Below are 17,822 nucleotides of genomic sequence, written 5' to 3'. Positions count from 1 at the left end.
AGACCGGAGATAATACGAGCCGGTTCTGATTTCAGGAAGCTGCGTGGTAAAAATATTTCCATTACCGTTAGCGCGTCCTACGGGGCGGGGGGCTTTGGGGATTCCGGCGGGAAATGGCGAGGCTTACCTAGCTACGTCTGAAGTAGCCGTTCAGGGGGGGATGGTCCTTGAATCCGGGATGTGCCGTATTGAGGTTGGCTCACACGAGATTACTGGGAATTACAAGTGTTAACAGGGTTAGGGGAAGGCTCCATTTAAAACGGAGTTCTTAGCTGGGCTAGTTTATCAGAATAGGCTTACCTGGATACTGGAACGGAGATACGGCGGGTTGGGGTGAAGCTCAATGGACTTCTACCTCTTCCTGGCAGCGCGAGTCCGCTGTGTTACTGTGGCTCGTGGGCTGTGCTTTTGGGCCAGTGGGGATGAAAAATGGAGGAAGGACTAATTCCAAGTGAAGCTGTATTGGCAGACATCTTGGAAGGGTAAAAATTGCCGAAGCACACATGGGTGGTGTAAACGTTTCATATAACGGCAGACATCTTAGGGGATGCAAGTGGCAAAATTGGGCATTGTTTTGGATGAAGGCAGTGGTTTATTCAAGCGAAGCGTCGCAATTATTATAAATGTAACACAGTCATATTGAAATGGGTGGTGCTTGCCAACGTGGTGCACCATTAAATTCATGATGTCATTTTAATAAACGTGAATAGTGAGCGGTGACTGGGGTGAATTACCATTGTGCGCATGCAGCGAGTGGAAAGGGGGCCAGGCACGCCCACAATTAAAACATATTTGACCTGACAGTGTTATTAAAACATTCGTTGGACTGACAGTGTTATTAAAACATTGGTTAGTTCAGTACTTCACATTATTAAAAAGAGGACACTGCGATGATTGAGAAACAGACATTTAGAATGATTTGGATTGTTGGAGCCACTACCATGCACTCAGAGTAGTGAAGTCCAGTCTTCTGTGCGGTTCAGTCCTTTACGGATAGAGTCCAGCAATATTATGCATTTGAGCTCCTCCCTATTCAGTAGATTGGACATGCTTCCTCCTCTTGGTGGGAGTTTCAGTGACTTCAATATAGTCCAGCGCATATCATCCACACTGTGATTGAGTTCCTGGAAATGTTCCACCAATGGGGCGTTAGGCGTCAGACATCTGATGCGGCTCCTGTGTTGGCATATCCTGGTTTTGATCTTCTGCGATGTCTGTCCAACATAGTTTTTCTTACAAGGACACTGAATCAGGTAAATTACGTTGGTTGTATTGCAGTTCGTGAGTGAGTTGCATTTAAAGGTGACATTATCAAATACAAAGCTTTTTCCCTCAATTGTAAGATTACATACTGTACAACCACCACATTTCACGTGTCCAACCACGCAATACAACCAACGTAATTTACCTGATTCAGTGTCCTTGTAAGAAAAACTATGTTGGACAGACATCGCAGAAGATCAAAGCCAGACTTCTCAACTTCTGTCAATACTCTTGAAGATATATTTACTATGGTCATTATTCTTACGTCTAGTAGAAGTTCTTGCGGGTTCTCATTTTCCATTGTGGTTGCTGTGGTTTGAACCGTACTCGGTTTCTTCGGTCGCCTTGCTCTAAAAAAGAACCTTGTCTTTTAGATGGTCCTTTCCTAGGGTTGGCGTCTCCGGATGAATCTGAAGAAGAAGATTCTGAAAATGCTGTGAATCGATTCTTTGATCGCCCTTGGTATGGAGTAAGAGCTCTACCGGCCTCCACCTGAGTATAATAATTCTCTTTAAGGTAGGTGTACACCATTTCAATATTGAAGTTTTTAGTGTCTTTTTCAAATTTACTTGTTTTGAAATTGATAGTATTGTTCTTAAATGTTTGTATTTCCTTGTCGATTTTCTCCAACAACGCTTTTGCTTCAGAATTGGTATGATTATTTTTTATAGTATGTGTTAGACTTTCAAGTTCTTCAAGCTCTTTTTGGCAAATGCGTGCTGCGGTTTCTATGGTGTGGACCATGGGATCACAACTACACTTTGTGCTTATGAAGCTAAACCCCTTCTTGTATTCCGGATCTTCAGTAAACACTACAGGGACATTTTTAACCTGAAGCCCCCAAAAGATTGTACCTGCTTTCAAGTGTTCGAGAAGAAAGTGGCCGTGAAGTTCTGTTCTAATGTGTTTTTTATTTAAACGAACTAGCTTGTCAGACTCGTTCTGCTGTTTCGCTGTTGTGCTCAAGGATATAGAAGAGAAGGGAGAGGGATTGGAAAGTAGATTCTGAATATGTGATTCTGAAAATGAGAGTGTATCTTTCTCTGCCATATTATTTATTAGGCCAGACAGTGTGTCGGCCTATAAGATTGAATCTGTTCTAAGTCAAAGCTTACTTGCTGCTTCTATCCACGTGGGATCCCCCGCTCTAATAGTTTCAAACCAAAGGGGTCACGTCCATTACGAGGGCCTGGTAGGACGTAATAAAGTTTATAAAAAATAGGGTACCTGGCCACCAATTAAAAAAACTGCTTATTTATTTTAGCAGATTAAGGTGCAACACATTCAGTTCTGTACCTTACTTCATCACTTGAAATCATTTAGAACAACTTTAAAGCAACATTTTGTTATTCATTAGGGCATTCAAAAGATACACTCTTCATTTTTCAAAAAGAACATGTGATCAACATGTTAAATTAAAATTGTGCTAAATGTAACAAAACATTAGAAAATGTAAATACATAACATTACAACTCATGTACATTTACAAACAATTACACCAGTCGTTATTACTAGTACTACGCCTGCCTTTAACCAAAAGTTCTCTGTGCTTTGTTTCTTTTGAAGGGTAGCCTAACTATGGGGAAATAAAGATTTGAGTTCTCTCTATGTATTGTATTGTATTGTATTGTATTAATATTTATACCGCCCAGCTGTCACCCTACGGGTATCCTGGCGCCAGAAGGAATATTCAGATGGAAAAGAACAATACAGCGGAGTTTGTGTCAGATGGAGTGACACAACGTTTGATGAGCCTGGGGTCGAGCTTTAGGTTTTGGCAAAGAGCCATGTCTTTAGACTCTTTCTAAATTCCAGCAGGTTGTCAATCAGTCTAATCTTTTGAGGCAGCTCGTTCCACAGCCTTGATGCTGAGGTGCAGAAAGCTCTACCACCTAGCCTTTCTGGGTATGCTTTTTGTTGGGAAACCCTCTTGAGAGTCCAAAACAAATTTAGTTCCCTCATAGGTTCAAAGCAAAAATGTAGCCACGTTTCCAATCCCCTTCAGAGTTTGGGGATTATTGTCAGGGCTGAACCACGGTGCAATTTAGAATGTGTGATGAATGAAAGAAAGGGGAAGGGCGGGAAAACAAGAACACAATTTTAAAATCTGTTACTGTGCTTACCTTCTGTTAGTCCGCGATTTTATATCTTTAAACAACAGATAATGTACCTGATATTTTTGAAGTGGTTTTCACTTGTTGTACACCATCTTTTTTTATGATAAAAACAAACTGGCTGAGTACCCAGAGGGTTACAAATGAATTATAAAAATCATCCGGTCTAACAACTCTTGCTTCGTTCTCACTGGTTTCTCAACAGGGACTTACTTGGCCAATGACTGTTTCAAGAACTTGTATTCAAAACGAATACCAGGTCTCACAGTGAGACGTTGTTGCTCCTGTACACGTGTGCCGCCTCTGGTATTACTGGCCTGAAAAATACATTGCAAGGGGCTTTATATATCGCTTATTTGTGTGGTTGCAAGATTTACAAAAAAGGAACTGAAAAGAACCGGCCGTTCTGCTTACTTAAAGGAACTTCTTTTTTGTCCGATATTGATGTTTTCTCTGTCCTGTTTAATCAACTTCGTTCCATTTGACCTTCGCCTGTTTGATGGCGGTCCATCAAACTTTTGCATAGTTTACATTTTTTTCAAAAGCAAACTCCCAAAGTGGGATTTTGTTTTGGAAAAAATGTAAACAAAAGACTCCTTCAACATGGCAGCTTTTTCCCATGGTGAGGGGGTAATTCTTCTATTTTTACTGTCCCTCACCACCAGGTTTTTCCTGATGATGACAGACAGCAATAAAAATCTATCTGACCACCCACTCTAAATTGAGTGGACAGTCAGTTGGCTAAGCTACACCAGCCAGTACTCTGTTAGCCCATCGGAGAAGTATGCTATGTATGGAGTAGGCAATGTTGTAGATATACTTACAGTCTGCCTAGCCCTAAACCAGGCAGTAAGCTTGGCAAAGAGGGTAACTTTCACTGTTGTGATGGAGTACCCTCTCCTACAAACTCTAAATCGCCCCACATGTATTGCAGTAGGTTTTAGAAGAGTCTATTAATTGTTATTAACATCCATGTGATTCAGCAGCTGAATGGTGCCATTACACTTGAAAGATACCCCATACAATGATTTTCTATTAGTTTAGAACTCCTCAAACCAAGAAATTGAAATGTAACTATGGACAGTCTACAAACAAGGCCATTTCTTTAGCCTTTTTTCCCCAGACTTGTCTGCCAATTACCTTCTGTAAACACTCAACATTATATCCTCGCCATTCAAATATTCACAATCTTATTTGCAGGACTGAATTTCTTACATGTCCATACCCATGATTCAGTACTCTTGGTGACGTGTGTGTGTGTGTGTGTAGGTAGTTGTGTGAGGCCCTCCTCCACCCACAAGCTCCTGCCTGCGCCTTGTCCCTGGTGGTCCAGTAGGAGAGCTTTGCTCTTCTGCTGGTCTGCTGGTGTATGTCTTTTTGTTTGTGCCTGTTTTTCAGTTTTTGTCTGTCTTTTTGTTTTGTTTTTTGTTATTGTGCCTTAAATTTTCTGCCTTTAATTGTATTTGTCTCTGTACCTGTGCCCTTTGTTTGTGTTATCCATGCCACTTTTTTGCCACACTTCTCCTGCAGGTGCTGACCCGGTGGTCCCTCCCTCCTGCTGGTTCCCACTCCCATCTCCCAGCTGCTCTTCCCTCCCCTATTTAATGGCGGCTTCTGTGCGGCCGCATGCAGTGGGCATGCCACTGGTGCGCCAAAGGCAAGCCCATCTGTGCTCATCCCTGAAACAAGCAGTGCCAGGAACCCTGGTTCTCCGGCCACCCTCAACTAGGATTCAGCTGCCCTCCTCGCACTCAATCCCGGAAGGAACAACTTCCAACTGTCTACGCCGAGCACCACCCACTGCCATTTCTCCTGCTGACACTGCAGACAAACCTCTGCACCCCCACGGCCACCGCACCCATGCTGGATGCTAAAACCCCCAAAGCTCTGAGGTGCATCCTCCTCAAAGTGCTCACCCTGCACAGACATGCTGTAGGAATCTGGGACCTCTTTCACACCCTCTCGCCAGACGTCGCCTTCTTCACAGAAACATTAACCAATTCCACCTTCACTCTGACATCGCCACTGGCATCCCCAGTGGATACAAGATCCAGAGGAAGGACTGCCCCAACCGCCCAGGAGGAGGACTCGTCATCGCACACAAGAGGTCCCTCTGACTCACCACTTCCAGCATGAGTGACCCCCGTCCACCACCTAACACCTCCATTTCCAGATCTAGACCAGCCCCAGAATAACCCTGCATCGCACCCTCACCTACAGACCACCCGGACCTCAAACAGCATTCACCACTACTATCGCCGACCTCATCGTGCCCACCGCCATCTCCTCTATGGACTACATACTCATCAGAGACCTCAACTTCCACCACGACACCTCCGTGACCCCAACTCTGCCACCCTCCTGGACAACCTTGCCAACCTCAGACTGAAACAACTCGTCACCACCCCTACCCACAAGGCAGGACACACCCTCGACCCGATCTTCAAAAGAGGCAACAACAGCCACTTCAGTCACACCACCCAACCCCCCTGGATGGACCACCACTGTATAAACTTCCACGTCGACAAACCCACTGCCCCCAATCCTGTACCACGCCCTCCGTTAAGGATCTAGATCAAGGTCACAAAGGCACACCTCAACTCCACCCTCAACCACAATGCCCCCTCACCTCGACCGATGCCAACTTCACAGCCAAATAGCTTCACAGATGGATCACCAACTGCGCAGACAAGCTCACCCCTCTCCGCAACCCCAAAAGAGAGCACTCCAGGAAGGCCACCTGGTTCACCGCCGACCTCCAAGAATCCAGACGCACCTGCAGACGTCTCGAGAAGAATTGGAGAAACAGCAAAACTTTGAAAGACCGCACCACATACAAGAACGCCATGAGAGAATACCACCAATTCATCAGATCCACCAAAAGGACCTTCATCCTAAACAAAATCCACACCAATGCAAGCAATGCCAAGGAACTCTTCAACATCATTCAGGAATTCACCAAGTCCCCCAGCGAAGCCATGGACTCACACCCTTCCATGACCTTTGCAACAAACTTGGCTCCTACTTTCAGCTGAAACTTAGATTTTTCTACAACAACTTCAACTAACAGACTCCGGACACCCATTCAACTCCTCACCCCAGCAACAACAACCAGCCCACCATCTCCTCCTGTACGCCGGCCACCACCCTAGGCACAAGGTCTACCATCAAAGACATTCACTCAGGAGACCCTACGGACCCCTGTCCTCCATACATCTTCCAAAGAGCCGCTGCCACAATTGCACCTGAGCTACGACGCACCATCAACCTCACCTTCGAAGCCGGCACATTCCCCGATGGCTGGAAACGCGCAGAAGTCAAGCCCCTCCTCAAGAAGCCCTCAGCAGATCCAACAGATGTCAAGAACTACGAGCCCATCTCTCGCCTCCCTTTTGCGGCCAAAGTCACTGAAAAGATCTTCTGTGGCTAAATAACGAAATTCATTGAAGAACACTCCATTATTGACTCCTACCAATCCGGATTCTGTAGCAACCACAGCAACGAGACCACCCTACTTGGCGCCACAGACGACATCCACACCCTCCTCGACCTAGGCCACACCGCAGCCCTAATCCTACTCGACCTCTCTGCAACCTTCTACACGTCTCCCACTGTACTCTCACCGCCAGACACCACAACGCCAGCATACAGGGAACCGCCCTCGACTGGCTCCACTCCTTTCTCACCAGCAGAACTCAAAGAATCAGACTTGCACCCTTCCTCTCTGAACCCACAGAGATCAACTGCGGAGTACACCAAGGTTCATCGCTCAGTCCCACACTCTTCAACATCTACATGGCCCCCCTTGTCACCATCATCAGACAGCATGGACTCAGCATAGTATCCTACACCGACAACACCCAGCTCATCCTCTCCCTCACAAAGGACCCCTCACCACCAGACTCAGCTTCCAGGAAGGAATGAAGGGTGTTGCATCCTGGATGAGCAGGGACTGCTTGAAGTTTAACTCGGAGAAGACAGAAGTCCTCATCCTCGGACCCTCCCCCTCCGCATTTGACAGTACCTGGTGGCCCACTGCCCTCAGCAGCCCCCCCACCCCCACGGACCATGCCCAGAACCTCAGCATCATTCTTGACTCCTCACTCACCATGACCCGACAAATCAACGATGTCGCCTTCACCTGCATCAACACCCTCTCCATCCTTTGCAAGACCTTCAAATGGATACCCCCTGAATCAAGAAAGACCGTCACCCATGCACTCATAACCAACAGACTGGACCACGGAAAGACCCTCTAAACCGGGATCAACAAATCTCTGCTCCGCAAGCTCCAGACCATACAGAACACCACAGCTAGACTCATCCTTGGTATCCCTCGACACAAACACATCACCCAACACCTGCAAGACCTCAACTGGCTTCCTGTTGAGTAGAGGGTAACCTTCAAGATAGTTACCCATGCCTAAAAATGCCTCCAAAACACCAGACTCCAATATCTCAATGAAAGAATATCCTTCCACGTACACAAGAGAAACCTCCAATCCGCGGACCTCGCCCTGATCGAAACCCCGCGCACCCGCAGAGCGAGGACAGTTGGAAGATCGTTCCCCCATATTGCGGCAAAGACCTGGAACGAGCTCCCGATCAACATCAGATGCGCCCCCACTCTTCACATCTTCAGGAAGACCCTCAAGAATTGGCTCTTCGACTGACCGGAGCTGCACCCCGCCCCCACCCACCCCCCCAAGCCTTGAGACCCCTACGGATGAATAGATCGCATTACAATTCCCTGATTGATTGATTTTGTATGTGTGCACCAAGGTGAGCAGTAACTGGAAAGAATCCCATTGAAGGCCAGAAGCAAGATCTGCATTCTTGCAATAACTTGGTGGTTCAGGATGTCACATTCCGGCTTTGACTTTACTTTCCACCGTATTGCAGAAGGAAGAGGCTAATCTTGGGAGTGAGGTAAACCAGAGGGGCGAGTGCAACTGCATGCATTGCCTTAAAAATGAACATGCATAGGCATGTGTCAGTCTGTCAAGAGCACATTCCACCCTCATACTTTTGTTCCAGCCTACAGGAGACCTATTTTGAACTGTGTTGGGACAGGCAACATCTGAGAACCTTCTACAAGGGGTCTGCACAATCAACGTTGACCAACCGGTTAATATGGTCAGCCATGTATAGGAAAAGATGTGGCTCCTCAGACACATGGAAAAATGTGTATGTCTATGTATGAAGATGTGCTTGCATGTGTGCACGCACTTGCTTTGCCAATTCTGTATCAGTACAGGACTATGGTGACAGATGTCTGGTGATATTTGTTGCAGCAAAAAGTGTAACAATAATGCAAACACATTATTATGAAGACGAAGGAAGCTGGTAGACTCGACCAGGATGTTAGACAATATATAATTGTATTCTGTAGCGACACACACACACACACACATTTTGTGATGTATTTCAGGCAATGGGACAGCCTCACAGATACACAAAAGTCAGGCCTTGGCTTGGGCTCCAAAATGAACACGATTTCGTTCAGCTCATGGGCGATGTGCCTGAGTAAACAGATGAGATGGTCACACGATCGAAGAAATACATCAAGCGTACTGACACTGCAGCTAGCCTGTTTTTCTTGGAAGCAGAGTGCACAGTGTTCAGCTCTCTCCCATCGTTATTTCTCTACACTAGAAAAAAGTGTTTCAGAGTCGGAAATGTGAAAAGAAATGTTAATGGCACACTTGGGAGCTTAGGGGCCGAAAATGAGACATCAAGGGGAAAGGCGGATTTGTTCACACATAGCCGGGGGGAGAAAGGTGGATGGAAATGCAGTTTTTCACATTCAATGGAAGACCAGTAAGAACAACGGCTGGTTTAGCATATGCCCTGAACAAGAAGGAAGAAGTTTATGGGAAAAAAAGATAAACCTGACTTTAGGAAGATGCAAGTTCTATTCCTGTCGACAGCAGACTTCATAGTGAACTGAAAATGCGTACTTTATACATCAAGTCTGCCATGGGATTCTCTGAGAAAATGAAATAAGAACAGGCAGGCATCCATACTTGTACACAACCTCAAAGACATGCATATATCCATGCTTTGAAATAAACCCTCCTGTGTCTGCTTTTGCCCATGTGTTTTGTCAGACTGCATGCATGTACTTGTGCGTTTGTGTGCAGGCGTGCTTCTGGGTATTTTTGATATGTATATGGGATGCTGGTATGCGTGTTTTCTGTTAGTCGATCCAAACATATCAGACATAGAACCATTACAACAAAGAACACGTATACCTAAAACCACCCTGAACTTTCCACTTGCCAATGCTTATTTTTAAGCAGTGACGGTTGTTATCTATTTTCCTGCATTCATGCGAACCCTGGAGCGCCTTTCATTGGATTTAAAATGTCTACAACATTATCAGCGTAAAAGCCTAGGGAACTCTATGACAAAGTTTCTCACTTTTCAAATAATCTAGGGCAAGATAAACGGTATCTGTTTTGTGGTTGCAAAAGCTCAGATTGCAACCTTGGCTGTTTGGTAGGTATCAAACCTAAATAGCAATTTGATAGCATGCTAACAAACCACAACTTAGGTTTGACAGCACATACTCAATCGCTATTTTTTACAAGCTGTGTGTTTAGGGCGCCCCTTCCAAATAGAGATGCAACCGCGTGTATTAAGGTTTTGCTCCCGAATCCGGGTGCAAGACATTCATATTGTATTGACTAAACTTAAGATAATGGTATCCCATTTGCAAATGAGAAGAGGCCCCCAGGTGACCCTGTATACTTTGTGAATGCTGAAAAAAACATATGTTTCTAATAGGCAGTGGTCCACTGAACCACTGCCCAGTCATTTTCAATTTCAAAGCTTTATTCGATTATTAAAAACAATCACAAAAGCATACAATATGTAAACACAGGCTACAAACACTGTCCAGTCCTATAAAAGTATTGTGAAACTTTTTCGTTTCTTTCTTAAATAAATCGAGTTTCCTTAAGAAAAAATGGGATGCATTTAAATAAATGATTGCTTTATTTAGAGCAATCATAGACATGGTTGTCTTCTGACCCCACAAGGCCAAAATCCCGGTGATGGCAGAGAATTGCAGAGGGTCACAAAACATTAATATTTTACTGACTACACAAACTGTAGTGGTAACCCATTCGCAAAATGGAACTGATTCCCTAGGGACCCCATGCCCTTTGTGAATGCTGACAAAAACATTTCTTTGGAATAGGCAAACTCCTAAAAAAGGTTTGTGAAACATTTCAGTTCTTTTTTAGTGCATCTCGTGTTCCTTTAGAGAAAATGAGGATGCAGTTAAAAATAGGATTTCTTCATTAAAAAAAAAAAAAAAAAGCACAGACATGATGGTTTGCTGACCCCATCAGGCAACCGCTTCGTGATAGCAGCAAGATGTAGAGGGTTGCGATTTGCAACCTATTTTATTAATATTCATGAGGTAGGTCGAATTGTGATCCATTACGATCCGGTATTTTGTAAACCGACCGATTAGTACATAGATCAGTTCTCAAAATAGAGCAAAGCTGCACTAAAAAAATACAGTCGCAGCATCAACACCCATGGCCAACATCCTGTACCCGAATGTAGGTGCATTTACTCAATCAAAGGTATATAATAGGTTCAACAAGACAGGTGCATTGCTCTGAATAAGCATCTGAATACTTCGATCCTCAAGTAATCCAGCAACAGCATTTTTTCCATATGTCCTTCCTATGCCAAGAATTTCCTCTACTATGCCAGCACCAGTATTTTACCATGGTTCAATTATGGCAAGAATTGCCACTAGTATGCCAATACCAGTATTTTATCAAAGGGGACAGTCATGATAACTCTCACTTTCTGTGCACCAGCAGAAGTGTTTTGCCATAGGTGTCTCTCTAAGCCAAGAATTTCTTTGAGTATGCAAGGCCAATAGCAGACTTGCAAGCATAGTACCATGTTCTCAGTCTCGCTCACTTACATTCACCCATTCACACTCATTTTCACTCATTCACACTTGTTCTCAATCATTTCTTCTCCCTCACTTGCACTCATTCATTACCACTCTTTTGCACTCTCACTCATTTGTACTCATTCATTCTTGCTCTTATTCATTCATGTTTACACTCTCTCTTACTCTCAGGCCCATATCAGGATCAACAAAACTTTATTTTGTCGATGCAACAACTACATAAAAAGTATTCTACATACAATAAGTCCGCATTTGTTAAAATCAGAATAAGATAAACAAGCATTTACAATGCAATAGGTCTCGCAATGTGAGTTTTTGGGCTCTTGGCTTTGTAAATGGCAATGCCTTTTTATAATATTAAAAGCCATCGTCATTTACAATACTAATAGTTCAAAGTTTAGCAAACGCAATACCTATTGTATTGCAGAGCATAGTGTCCAAGAAGCGGGTACCGTGCTTACTATTAAAGTTAAACAATGCATTTTAAAAAAAGAAACAGCGCAGTGTCCCTGATGCGGGCGCAGTGCTCATTATTAAAGATTTAAAATAAAATGAAAGTGAGCACGGTGTATCTGAAGCAGGCACCGCGCTCAGTATTAAAGTTAAAAAAATTAAATTAAACTGAGCGCTGTGTCCCTAAAGCAGGCGCCATCCTCAGCATGAAAATACAAAAGGCAGGGCCATTGTCCCAGTCAGTGTCATGTAATGTAATGTAATGATTGTCAATAAACAAAATAGTGCTTACCCACTTATAATGCAGACCATGTAACAAGTGAAGTAAAAGGTCCATTTGTTATGAGGGGTAACAAATGCTGGCACGGCGGTACCCAGTAGGGACTAAAAAGCCTATTTACGAATAAGAAGCCAGGATTTACGTAGGACAATGACACAAGCCAATGAGAAATATGGGTGGAGAGTGGGTGGGGGTTCCAATGCATACTCTAAAACAGCATGCCTCTCAGAGCGAGCAACATACGCGCGCTGTTGCTAGGCTCGACCTTACAAGTGGGGCAAGGGAATGATTTTCAGCCCTACAAGGGAATGATATTCTGACCTGTTTACATAAACAGCATTGCAGGGCAGCTAAGCTCAGAGGAAGAATGCTCTGCAAGTGACAAGAGAAGCTTATCCAAACACGAGCAGGAACAGATAAAGACAACAATGTGTAATGATATCGTAGTAATCCTTGCTCCTGGGAGGAACAAAATAGAAAAGGGTGGACAAAGAGGCAGGACTTACCATTAGCAAGCAAGGATTTTTAAAGGACATTGCAACAAACAAATCAAAGGCAATATGGATAGCTTTATGCCTACAGAAGAAGTATACTAATGTATACAGGATGCTTGTTTACGGTCCAGGGAAGATCTGGCTTAGCAGTTCAGGTTGGACTCCCATGAGGAATTGTCAAGACTGATTTAAATATTGCTGGTTCTGAACTGGGCTGGCAAAGTGAGCTAAAGAATGATGATAGATTAAATGCAGATTTGTGAGTGCGGGTGCAGGTCTGAAAAGTTTCAGTGCTCCATCCATCATCTCCTTGTGTTTGCTTTGTTCTCCCTAAATTGGCACAGAATGCCCAGACGTGGGTCCCTCGCTCACTTTGCCACAGCATTCAAGCTAGACTAGCTGATGAGGGGTGAAACCCTGAAACCTATCCTAGGATTCTTTTTTGGTCTAGGGAAAACCTGGCTTGGCAGTTCAAGCTGGACTGTTCCCATGAGGAACAGGGTCAAAACTGATTTGCATATGGCTGGGTCTGAATTGGGATGGCAAAGTGAGCTAAAGAACAATGATGGATTTAATCCAGATCTGTGAGTGGGGATTAGTGTCTGAAAAGTTTCAGCACTCCAACCATCATCTCCTTGTGTTGGCTTTGTTCGGCCTAAGCTGGTAGGGTATGCCCAGATGTGGGTAACTTGCTCACTTTGCCACTGGATTCAAGCTAGCCTAGTTGATGAGGGGTGACACCCCGAAACTGGAATTATAAGAACAATATCACTACATTTTGATTCTTGAATTATGACAATGACTTAGAAATTTTGAGTTCAGAACCTTTCTTCTTTACTTCTGACTGGGAGTGCCTATTCATTCTTTGGAGTTCCATTGTACCTCCCCTCCCCTTGAAGGGCTTAAGATATTTCTACCCTTGTCCTACTCAAAGGCAAATGGGTGATTCAATAATTCCTACCTTCCTCCTTGCGCTAGGTAAGGGGTACCATATGCATCTATTCCTCTAGCCCCACTGCCTTGCCCGAGGGAAGGGAGATACAACAACTTAATCCCCATCCCCCTCTGCAAGGGAAGCAGTGGTGTCTAAGCAGAGCCTTTAATTTGCTCAAGAGCGAAGGGGGGTTAAAAATATATATTACACATATATGTAAAAAACACTGGTTATCTGTAACCCACACAATGCTGCGAGCCATAGAGGAAAAGTTGATGTGCTGCCAATATTAGCGCCCTTCTATATCAGCTAATCTGCTTCTCCATTGCCCACAGCATTGTGCAGGCCCTGAAGGAGCAGGTCAGCTAGTACCAGCTCAGTACCCGCTTAGCATTTGGGTACTGCTGAAGAACAAGTAAAACATGGAGCACTTGGATCAGATAGTGTTTGTGTTGAAATCAAGGGGAAGAGACTACAGAGATGACAGTGCAGGGACTAGTTTGATCAGTGTGCCATTACATACCTGATACATTTAGAGAAAAAGTTACAATCTTTTGAAATTGTATCGTGGGGCCCCTTTCTCTGAATCCAGGTTACACTACCCCCACCCTATGTTCACTGGTGCCGGCAACATATTATTTTAAATTAAATTTCTACAGGATGAGGTCCTGGAACCAGAGGTGCAGTGTAAAGAAGAGGCTCTCCAGGTCATGAGGCCCCCCACAATTGTTATTGTTAAGGGTATTTGTAGTGTGTTTGGCTACCCACAGGGGTCCCAGCTTTAGCAGAGATACAGTTTAGCAGATGGGGTTTTGGAAAAACCAAGTTTTATATAGTTTACGGAAGGGAAGGAGGTTGGGTTCTGATCGTAAATGAAGGGGGAGAGTGTTCCAGAGCTTGGCAGAAGTGTAATAGAAAGACTGGCCACCACTTCTCATCCTATTGACAATGGCGCCGACAAACAGTGAGACAGGGCTACTGGTTATATCCAACGTTTCTCTTTTACAATTAGAGATTGTGCTGAGGGTCAAAAGATTATTGAAGATCATTATGTTACATTAAAAACAGAATAGAATAGATTAAAATAAACAAAATTCTAACAGGCAGGCTTAAAGTGTGAAGGAACGGCAAAACGTAGTTAGTTGCCTGGAGCGAGCAATGACACCAGATGCCAAGAACTGTAAGACAAAGCTGAGGCGCTCAGAGGAAACCACCAAAAAATAACAAAAGAGCAGAAGGGCCTCCAGAGAAAGTCATGTTCTAGGTGTCATGCATAGAAAGGGAATGAATAAGAAGCCTGTATCCTTGACTCGCAGAGGAAAGAAATAGATATCATAAAAGAAAACTTGACACACTATAAATACATCTAGTACAGACATATTATTGCAACACCGAAGATGAAAGTAGGATATTTGAGTACTGACACTTGACCTAAGAGAGAAAAATAAATAAAAACAGGCTTCAAGAATCAATGAACAAAATGGACAAATTTGATGCACGTAGCGGACTCTAGGCTTGACCTAAAAAGCAAATAACTATATACAGTTCATTACCTACTGGTGGTCACCAGTAGGTAGTTATAGTTAGGACCTAGTTTCTATAGGAAATCTGCAACCTTCTATTTGGAATAACTTTGGCGCTGGTAGACGAATCTACGCGAATTTCTCCAAGAAAATGGCCTTCTCCGCTCCGCTCCTTCCCTGAAAGTTTGGGGGTGATTTGTGAAGCAGGGGCCGAGAAAAAAGGGGGGTCCCAAAACGTGTTTTCCCCATGCAATTTTCCATAGGACCTTTAGCCAGGGCTACAGCCCGAACGGCTGAACGGAATTGCACCAAATTTGGGAAAAAGGTAGAGTTTGGTTCGCAGATCATGCATTTTGTTAAATAGTGTAAATCCGTTCAGTAGTTCCTGAGAAAATCATAAGCCTAAAAATCAAACAGGTTTAAAAAATAAACAATTCATATGTGTGTATCCGCATATAAGCCAGCCTAGCCATTAATTTCCTTATATTCCTTATATTGTGAGACTTTGCATTAAGTCTCCTCTTTCTTATAACAGACCACAGGAATGATGCCAAACAATGGCACGCAAAGTGGTCAGTCAAACGCTGTAGATAATAGAGAGCTGGGCGACATTGTCTAAAATCAATACTAATCAAGACTACGCATAAACGAGAGGATATATCTGTTCCTTTCCTCGATATATATCTTACAGAAAAATAGAAAATGGAGATCGCATTGGGTGGATCGTACATCGCATTAACAAACAGGGAGGGCATCAATAGAATACGTGTTAGAAGGATATCCGAGCATAAGCAGAATTTCTTTTAGTCAAAACCTCAATATTACATATCTGTGTTGGGGATTCATAACAAAAGACAAATATGAATGTGCATTTTTGTTTATGCTAGGGGCTAGTTGGTATTGTTTAACCATATGCTTGTTTCTGTTTAACTCCCATCTGTCTCTTAACAGTTTGGCTAATAGTTGTTCCTTTAGCTCCTTCCTCTCAGAATCTCATTTTAACTCACTTTCACTCATTCTCGCTCACAATCTTTAACACTCCCACATACTTATTCTTGCTCATGGATTCTCACTCCCCCCTCTCACTCGCCTACAGTCACTCTTACTGTTGCTCATTCTCACTCACCTACTGACACTCAGTCTCACTTATGCTTACTCACTATATGTCAGTGACTCTCACTTACTTTCTTTCATTTCACACACATGCTCACACAAACAGACAAAAGTGCTCACACATAAACAAGCTTTCTCTCCCAAGAAAAACCCTCTCACCCACAAGCACATGGACGACCTACATTTAAAAGCATTTTTATTACCTCAGCTGTTAGTGAAGGTCCACTTTTTAAAATACAAATATGGTTAAATAAGGAGGATGGCACCATGATGCTCAATTTGGCAAGTCACGCCTATGTCCTATGCCACCTCTGAGGCCAGGCACAGCTGGGCTGGGAACCAAAAGCAGCCATGGCAATTTATGTTATACCACTGCCATACTGCACTGTCTGAGTGAGTGCAATGTAGGTGTACTTTCGACAGAATATCAAAGGCAAAATTATTGTGGGACTAATATCCTGTTAAGAATATCGAGGACAAAAATATTGTGAAGGGAAGTTTATATAGGTAAGCAAAGTCTCACTATGTATAACTCCACATATATGTAACTTGATACTATATATATATATATATATATATATATATATATATATATATATATATATATATATATATATATATATATATATATATATATATATCCAAAGAACCCTCCTTCAAAGAAAAAGGCAGAGGCCTCAGTAGGGGAACAAAGTGAAGCTTCTTTATTGTAGATTTAAGGCAGGCAGGCGGGCGTATGCATTTCGAAATGCCTTTTTCTTTGAAGGAGGGTTCTTTGGACATTTTTGCACTGCAAGCTAGCAGCGTGCTTACAGAGGCCCCTACACTCAAGCTGGCCTGGTCATTGTTGGCGCAGTTTCTGCCTCGGCAGAAGCATTCGTTTGTTCCGTGGTAACGCAAGGACCAGGCTCACCACTCCATGCAGGAAGAAGAGAAGCGGGGTCGGAGTCATGGAACTCCGCACTGGGCTCGGCACACTGTTGCACTTGCCGCTGTGGACATTACACCTGATTGCGGTGGGTGTGTAGTTTGGGGACGCGAGGAGCTGCGCTGTTGTGGAGGGCAGTGAGAATCGATGGGTGAGAGCCGCTCGAAGGATCCGCAGTTTCCGCAACTTTGTGGCCGAGTATGCCAAACTATTGCATGTTGGGACTTGCAGTTTGCTCCACCAGCCAACAGCTACAGCAGGTGATATTAATCTCCTGTCAAGGGTGGAGCCTATACGAACTGTTTTAACTGGGGCAGTAACCTTTGGCAGCACTTGAACTCATCCTCCATCACACACTGGGCGCTGAAGAGGCCACACGGCCGAAATGCATACGCCCGCCTGCCTGCCTTAAATCTACTATATATATATATATATATATATATATATATATATATATATATATATATATATATATATATATATATATATATATATGTGGACGATTTTGTTTATTGTTAGCTATGTAAACATCCTTGGGGATATTTCGGCATTTTACTGTTCATAGGTTTACCTATTAGGTTTTTAATCTTTTTTATATCCCGTGATCACTGTCTGAATTTAGAAAAAAGTATGGTGATATTTGGCTGATCTCTGGTATTTTACGCTTATTTGTAGATGTCTTTCAAATTATGTTGAACATCTGTTATTATTTTGTCTATGCCCATGGCTGGTCATGTGATGTGTTTACGTATTGCACTAGCGTCATGGCGACAAACGG

This window comes from Lissotriton vulgaris, chromosome 5, assembly GCF_964263255.1.
Source record: "Lissotriton vulgaris chromosome 5, aLisVul1.2, whole genome shotgun sequence".
In the NCBI taxonomy this organism is placed as follows: domain Eukaryota; kingdom Metazoa; phylum Chordata; class Amphibia; order Caudata; family Salamandridae; genus Lissotriton; species Lissotriton vulgaris.
The sequence above is the reverse complement of the archived record's forward strand: the minus strand, read 5'-3'. Positions refer to the sequence as shown.